The following is a 9130-nucleotide window of genomic DNA, read 5'->3' on the forward strand; positions in this document are numbered from 1 at the left end:
TAACAGGAGGCAGGGGACACGATGTTTACCCAGGTTCGGGCCCTCTTGATGGAGGTAATACCCTACATCCTGCTTGATTGTTCTTGATGATATGATTATTACAAGAGTTGATCTACCACGAGATCGAAGAGGCTAAACCCTAGAAGCTAGCCTATGGTATGATTGTCTGTTGTCCTACGAACTAAAACGCTCCGGTTTATATAGACACCGGAGGGCGCTAGGGTTACACAAGGTCGGTTACAAAGGTGGAGATATACATATCCATATTTCCTAGCTTGCCTTCCACGCCAAGTAGAGTCCTATCCGGACACGGGACAATGTCTTCAAACTTGTATCTTCATAGTCCAACAGTCCGGCCAAAGGATATAGTCCGGCTGTCCGGAGACCCCCTAATAGAGGACTCCCTCAAGTGTGTTTTCCTTTTTTGTGCTATATCTCCAACAAGACGAAGCGCCAATCCTCGACGAGTCCATACCTCCAATGGGCAAACCGATGGCCATGATGGACGATAGTGCACCCCCCACATGGTACCATCAAGTTGATGAAGCTATTGACCAAGTGTCAATTTTGGCAACCTCACCTACATCACATGAGTCGAGCTCCAAAGGTAAAATAGGTGATGGTGCTTCTCTTGTCCCACTAGTGGACTATCTTACAAATGATTGCTTGCTTGATGATGATCACCTTATGGATTCACCACATACTATGTCTTCTACATGCTTATATATGCACCTATTTTTTATGAATATGATGATGAGCATGTTGATTTGCCTAGTTGTGATGCTATGCTCCATACGATATCATGTGAAAATTCTATTGGTCACATCATGTTTGATAATCCTTTAAACTTGTCATATGCTATGAGTGAGATCTCCCATATTGCATCGTTTCAATCTCAACATAGTAAATATGCATGCTCCATTAAAATAAATCCCATTTGCACTTATGGCATAGATGATGAGATGATGGTCATTGGCTTTTGTTTTTCATGTGATGATATTGTTTTCTTTACATGATTTGCGCAATTCATCTACTATGCCATGCCATGAACGCATTGCTTGGGATATGCATTGTTTTGGATGTTGTCAATATTCTCCGTGTGATGTTCACACTAATGATCATGAGGAGACCCCCATAGTTTCCTAATACATATTAGGAGATTTTGATGGCTTCCATACTTTTCATGATTCCAATAATTGCTTGCACCATATGCATTCCATGAATAACAATGCTCTACATATTTCTCATGATGCATTACACAATTTGAGTCTCCATTATGCTATACATAACAACAAACCTCTCATGAGGGATGACATGTTTCTATATCATGCATCTCGTTTATTTGACCATTGGATATTTTGTGCTAACCAACACATGCATGTATGCATCATGATGGATGATGTGTACATATACCATGCACACATAATTTAGCCTTTGTCTTTGTTTTATGTAGGTACTCACGTATACTCGTCAACCTCTCAATCCCAAGAGTTGACGAAATGATCTCTTGAGAGTAATGATGACTTGGGATCTCGTGGACTATCCTTACCACCATTGCATTTGCGCAAGGACTACGCACATCTCTTCTACTTGGCTCTCACACGGCTTTGGGCTATATGTCACTTGTTACTTTATGCCCATTGTATCTTGTTCACTTTGCATGTTATGCATCTTTACATGATTTTGCCATGCAAATGTGACCCTTGCTTGCACTTACATATGATTCACCATTATACTACTTCTATGTGTATTTGCATGTTTGGTGGAGATCCTTGTTACTATTACCATGTTTTCCTTGTGCCACATGCTATTGATGCTTGTTGTGTTGGGAGAGTCATGATGTTCCATTGCTATTTAAATAGAACCTCTCGCCAATACAATGATGATATTTTGCGCATATCTTGGTTTCATGCTTGTGATATGTCATGTGCATTATTCATGACCACTATTTGCACACATGACATGCTTGCCATGATTCCTTCTAGTACGTTGCATCTTCTCAATACTAGCTTGCTTGACTTGATCACTATGATTTCTTGCTTTGTCGCATCACCCATGTTCCATTCTAACTCGCTTTCTTGGGTTGATGACATATATGTTCGTGCCTCTCACTTGATTTGTCTTGATCATTGTCTCTTGTATCCATTAGTTGCATCTCTCATATCACATTGTATTGAGTGCCAACTTGCTATGCTTATTGATCGTGTAGACTTGGACATATTACTTGTGAAGCATGCTTGTTTACTTGAGCCTATTGTCTTTAGTTGTTGTTGCATCATATGCTTTCATACCATACCACACCTTGTAGTTTCTTATGATAAGAATGATGAGAACACTTGTTGGGTATCTCACCACACGAATGTTTGGTTTTGCATTTTCGCTAACCTCATTTGTTTTTCCGAGTGTTTGTCATGTTCTTTCATTTTGAAGGATTCACAAGGTGACACCGTCATGAAACACCTTGGTCATGTGAAGGCATACATGATGCGCAACACCAACATTTTCGACATCCTCATAAAGGTGAACTCCTTCCATTTGAGCCATCCTCAAATATGCATATTGGACGGGTCATTCTTTCATTGTTGTCTCCTTCTTCTTGTCTACATGATACATCTATTGGATGGAGGACCGACATTGGAAATCGACCCTATGGACCTTCAAGTTGAGGAGTGCCCGGACATAGTGGATGCACCACCGGACCAACACTTCTACCATGACATCAAGCTATGGTACAACACCACCCATAACAAATTTGCATCTTATGCATGGATTGACTCACATTATGATTGTCTTGTTGCATCTTGTATTACCTTGTCTTCCATGATATATGAGCTTGTGCACTTCCTTAGCAAATTTGTTGTGATCTTTCTTGATGGCATATTCATACATCATGATCATATTTCCCACCATCAATTTCATGATCACATAGTCACATTGAGAATCCATTTCCATATTCATGCTATTGATAAACCGTCTCACTATGACATCATTTTGCACCATGGTTGCATTAACCATATTCACAACACATTAATGTGCACAATGAATGATTTTGCTCCCATGAACTCTTTGCATATCATTATATATCATCTTGATAAGCTTCATGCGCTTTGTCATAAACAATCTTGCCGCACGGACTCATACTTATATGATGGACAATTTTTGTGACCTAACCATTGTATTTTCAAGTGTCGTTTGTGTTTGCTCTTTTTGCATGTGTACCACTCTAGAGAAACCTTGGATTACTTGGATTGCGCCATGTCTTCCACTTCGTCCAACTACAAGTCCGTCCACGACAACCGTTTCCATGGTGATGAGGTTTTCGATCTGAGGTTGGATCTTTCCCAAGGGAGGGGAGATGATGCAGAGCATCCTATGATCATCCCCATGTACACTCGAGCATACGCCATTGGACCTAAGGTGAACTCGCTCCTTTTCCGAATCTTCCCTTTCCGCATGTAAGACATGGATGCTACTTCAAGCGCAGACCTTGTGCATACTTAGGTACACACGAGTAGACCATGGAGAGCCCGAGGACCAAGGCCAAGTGTGTGTGGGAGCGAAGGAAGGAGAAGGAAGAAGAGCCAGCCGCTACAGCGGCCGGACATCCGACCCCAGCCTGGACATCCGATCCAACCCGGACATCCGGCTCGACCCCCAGAAATCCGGCCCCATGCCCCAGACATCCGGCTCCTCCGAAGTCCCGGACATCTGGCTCCTCTCGAAGGCCCGGACATCTGGCCCCTTCGCCCAAAAATTCGTCCCCTCATCACAGAATGCAATCGAAGCCAACCAAGCTCAGCCCAGACATCCGGCTAGAGGCCCAGACATCTGGCTCTCCGTGAGCCGCCGGACATCCGCCCCCCAGCTCGGACATCTGGCACCTGCCTGTGCGCAGAGATTGGGCCAAGGGCCCATGTATCCCCCTAGCACTTATCCCTTCATGGGATAGCACTATATATAGACCCCCTCCTCCTCCTAGTTAGGGTTAGCATTGTGTTAGCTCATATGTGATATAGAGCTTCGCTCATCCATACGGATCTACTCCTTTGCGAGGGACCATTACCTCTTCGGAGAAGATCCACCTTGGATTCAAGACCCCTTCATGGGAATACCCCTCAAGACCTCCTCGGAGAAGAACATGCTACCTTTGTATCGTCCTTTGTTGATCATGGATCTTGTATCTCCTTTTGTGTTTCGAGGATATGGCATATGTGTGACCTAGTCTCGTTGGTTTGAGTGTTTCTCTCGTGTTTTCCCTCGTGTTTCCCCTTGTGTTCTTCATGTTCCTTGTTGGGATCCGCTCCTTTCGTGAAAGATCGGCCATCTAGGGTTCCACCCTACATCACCACCTGTGTGTGAAGCACATCGGTAGAACCAGTCTCATGAACGCGGTCATGTAATGTCGGTCTGGGCCGCTTCATCCAACAATATCGCCAGATCAAAGTAAGACATTGCTGGTAAGCAGCATGACTATTATCGCCCACAACTCTTTGTGTTCTACTCGTGCATATAACATCTACACATAGACCTGGCTCGGATGCCACTGTTGGGGAACGAAATATTTCAAAATTTTACCTACGATCACGCAAGATCTATCTAGAAGATGCATAGCAACAAGAGGGGAGAGTGTCTGTATGTACCCTCGTAGACCGAAATAGGAAGCGTTTAGTAACGCGGTTGATTTTGTCGAACATCTTCCCGATCCAACCGATCCAAGTACCGAACATATGATATGTCTCCAATGTATCTATAATTTTTGATTGTTCCATGCTATATTATATCCTGTTTTACACACTATTGGGCTTTATTATACACTTTTATATTATTTTTGGAACTAACCTATTAACCGGAGGCCCAGCCTAGAATTGCTGTTTTTTCCCTATTTTAGGGTTTCATAGAAAAAGAATATCAAACGGAGTCCAAACGGAATGAAACCTTCGGGAATGTGATTTTCAGAACGAACATGATCCAGAGGACTTGGACCCTACATCAAGCAATCAACCAGGAAGGCACGAGGTAGGGGGGCGCCTAACCCCCCCCCCAGGCGCGCCCTCCACCCTCGTGGGGCCCATGTTGCTCCACCGACGTACTCCTTCCTCCTATATATACCTATGTACCCCCAAACTACCAGATACGGAGCCAAAACTCTAATTCCACCGCCGTAACTTTTTGTATCCACGAGATCCCATCTTGGGGCCTTTTTCAGAGCTTTGCCGGAGGGGGTATCGATCACGGAGGGCTTCTACATCAACACCATAGCCTCTCCGATGAAGTGTGAATAGTTTACTTCAGACCTTCGGGTCCATAGTTATTAGCTAGATGGCTTCTTCTCTCTTTTTGGATCTCAATACAAAGTTCTCCCCCTCTCTTGTGGAGATCTATTTGATGTAATCTTATTTTGCGGTGTGTTTGTTGAGACCGATGAATTGTGTGTTTATGATCAAGTTTATCTATGAACAATATTTGAATCTTCTCTGAATTCTTTTATGTATGATTGGTTATCTTTGCAACTCTCTTCGAATTATCAGTTTGGTTTGGCCTACTAGATTGATATTTCTTGCAATGGGAGAAGTGCCTAGCTTTGGGTTCAATCTTGCGGTGTCCTTTCCCAGTGACAGTAGGGGCAGCAAGGCACGTATTCTATTGTTGCCATCGAGGATAACAAGATGGGGTTTATATCATATTACATGAGTTTATCCCTCTACATCATGTCATCTTGCTTAAAGCGTTACTCTGTTCTCTTGAACTTAATACTCTAGATGCATGCTGGATAGCGGTTGATGTGTGGAGTAATAGTAGTAGATGCAGGCAAGAGTCGGTCTACTTGTCTCGGACGTGATGCCTATATACATGATCATACCTAGATATTCTCATAACTATGCTCAATTCTGTCAATTGCTCAACAGTAATTTGTTCACCCACCATAATACTTATGCTCTCGAGAGAAGCCTCTAGTGAAACCTATGGCCCCCGGGTCTATTTTCCATCATATTAATCTTCCAATACTTAGCTATTTCCTTTGCCATTTATTTTACTTGCATCTTTATTTCTCTTTATCATAAAAATACCAAAAATATTATCTTATCATATCTATCAGATCTCACTCTCGTAGGTGACCGTGAAGGGATTGCCAACCCCTTTTATCGCGTTGGTTGCGAGGAGTTTATTTGTTTGTGCAGGTGCGAGGGACTCGTGCGTGACCTCCTACTGGATTGATACCTTCGTTCTCAAAAACTGAGGGAAATACTTGCGCTGCTCTGCTGCATCACCCTTTCCTCTTCAAGGGAAAACCAACGCAGTGCTCAAGAGGTAGCAAGAAGGATTTCTGGCGCCGTTGTCGGGGAGTCTATGCAAAAGTCAACATACCAAGTACACATCACAAACCCTTATCTCCCGCATTACACTATTTGCCATTTGCCTCTCATTTTCCTCTCCCCCCACTTCGCCCTTGCCGTTTTATTCGCCCTCTCTCTCTCTGTCCTCCTTCTCTTTCTCTATTCACCTCTTTTTTCCCGTTTCTTGTTTGCTTCTGTGTCGGATTGCTTGCTTGTCACGATGGCTCAAGATAATACCAAATTGTGTTTCTTTACCAATACCAACAACAATGATTTTATTAGCACCCCGATTGCTCCTCTTACCGATGCTGAATCTTGTGAAATAAATGCTGCTTTCCTGAATCTTGTCATAAAAGATCCGTTTTCGGGCCTTCCTAGTGAAGATGCCGCTACCATCTAAACAACTTTGTTGATTTGTGTGATATTGTAACATCCCAAAATTCTAAATTTTGGAATGTTATATTAAATAAGTAATTATGATTGTTTGTTTGATTTTTATGTGATTGATTGTGTGAAACTGAGTGGAAATTGAAACTTTTTGAAAGTTGAATGATAGGGAATAAAAGGACTTTCCCAAAACTTTCATCTTGCATTTTGATCTCAAAGAATTCAAATTCATTTCATCACAAGATCCTAGGGTGAAGATAATATGACTTCTTCCATTTAAAGAAATGAAAAGGGGTTTGAAAATGATTTGAATCCCATTTGAAATATTTCAAACTTAGAAACTTTAAGCAACTCAATGAGTTCATGAGGGAAGATAAAATGACTTCTTCAAAATTGAAGAAAGAGAGTTGGGAGTTTCAAATAAATAATTTGGATGTCACTTTGAAGTTATTTCGAACTCATTTTCCTTTTGAAGTTGTTTGAAATTTCAAATTCAAAATCCTCTTGGAAGTTATCTAGTTTTAATTCAAATTATTTTTCCACTAAAAATAAATGAATGGAAATAAGGGTAAAATGATTCCCTTCAATGGAAAATTAGGAGAAAATAAATTTGAAATCATTTTGCTATTTAAAAAATGATTTTATTGATTTTAAAAGCAACAGTAGCACCGTTTGACTTTTATGAATTTTTTTGGAATTTAGTTGAACTTGAGAAATAGTTCATCTTATTCTTGGTAATTTTCTGAACATTTCGGTATATAATATGCCTATGTTATTTTTTTATTTTTTTTATTTTATTCTGCTACAGTTTCCTTTGTGTTTTTTAACAAATAAACACACACACACACACACACCACCTGGACCGTGGCCAGCTCGGCCCAGGAGCACCCCGCGGCCCAGCCAGCCGCTGGCCAATTCGGCCCAGGGCCAGCGCCCTTCACACGCCCGCACCTCTCTCGCTCGCTCGCGCGTGCGCTTGCTGCCAGATGGGCCCCGCCCGCATCGTCCCCAACCTCCTGCTCGCTCCGCTCGGGATAGAGCACGCGCTCGTGCTCCCGCAACCACCGGCGCCATCGCCCTCGGAGATAAGCCTTATCCCTCGCTCCCCGAGCTCCTGACCGCGCCTATAAAATCCGCAAGACCTCCTCTCTCCATTCAGTCAACCGCACACCCCCTCGCCCCTCGCAGCGCTTGCCATTGCCGTGTAGATCTCGCCGGCCGAAGCTCCATCGCCGGAGTTTGTCGTCCGTAAGGCCGCCTCGACCACGTTATTCTTCACCAAGATACTGCTCGAGTACGTGTGCATCCGGTTGACATGTTTTTGCCGCCTAGGTCTCGCCGGAACCGCCGCCCCGACGACCTGTATCCTCGCCGGAGCACCGGAGCTCCGCCGCCTCCCTCAGCTTGTCGTTGGCCACCCCACCACCCGCTGACCCCACCAGTGCGCTGCCCATGCCGCGCCCGGTCTCCCCATCTCCTTCCCCGCCGCCAAGGACCACCGTAGTCACCGCCCCGCCACCGCCCAAAGCCAGCGCCGCCGTCTCCTGTACGTCGTCATCGCTCGCTGTGAGCCGCTCACCCTCGCTCATTTTGTTGTTGTTGTTGTATTAGATCGGTTAACCATGGTTTTATTAAACCGTGCGGTTTTAGTGAAAAACCGGTCTCCGGTTTCTTTTTATTTAGCCGCGGTAGTTGTTTTATTATTTAGTGGCCGTTCACCGTATAGCTGCCGCACTGAACACTCTCTGGCCTCTCACAGTGCGCCACGTGGCCAGGGACTTGATCACTATATTTTTCACTGTTAGGTCCCTGTAAATTTCAGTTTAGCCCCTAAACTTAGATTAGCCACAACTTTTTAACCGTAGGTCCAAACTCGATGAAATCAGTGGCAAATTATTCATATTGATTAGATCTATCCAGTAGTGTCATCTTTCTAAACTTTTGTCGGATTCAAATTTGAAATTATTCAGATTTGAATTCAAACTTCAAATGGCCATACCTCCTAAACCGTAGCTCCGATTGATGTGATTCTTTTTGCACTGTGTCACCGTTGCCAAACCCTATCAATTGGACCTATCTCATGATATTTTTCACACATTAGGATCTGTCCATAGTAGTTTTACTCGTATGCCTAGTATGCGCTATGGTCCACGTCACGATTTTTTTGGCACCCATGCCCTATGTTGTTTTGCACTTAGTATTTTCTTTTGATAGTTAAGTGTGTTGTGTGTTCATTTGGATTTTCTGAGTCTTGTCATGTTGCGTGTTATTTGGTTCTCTGAAATGATTGCTTATGTGACTGCAATGTTTGACCTTATAGATTTTCATTGGAGAGTGACAAATAGCTCTATTAAGTAAATTTATGAGAGCGATATAATCTTCATCAACTATTACTAGGCAAGTTGCAT

The sequence above is a fragment of the Triticum dicoccoides genome, chromosome 1A (genome assembly GCF_002162155.2).
Source record: "Triticum dicoccoides isolate Atlit2015 ecotype Zavitan chromosome 1A, WEW_v2.0, whole genome shotgun sequence".
In the NCBI taxonomy this organism is placed as follows: domain Eukaryota; kingdom Viridiplantae; phylum Streptophyta; class Magnoliopsida; order Poales; family Poaceae; genus Triticum; species Triticum dicoccoides.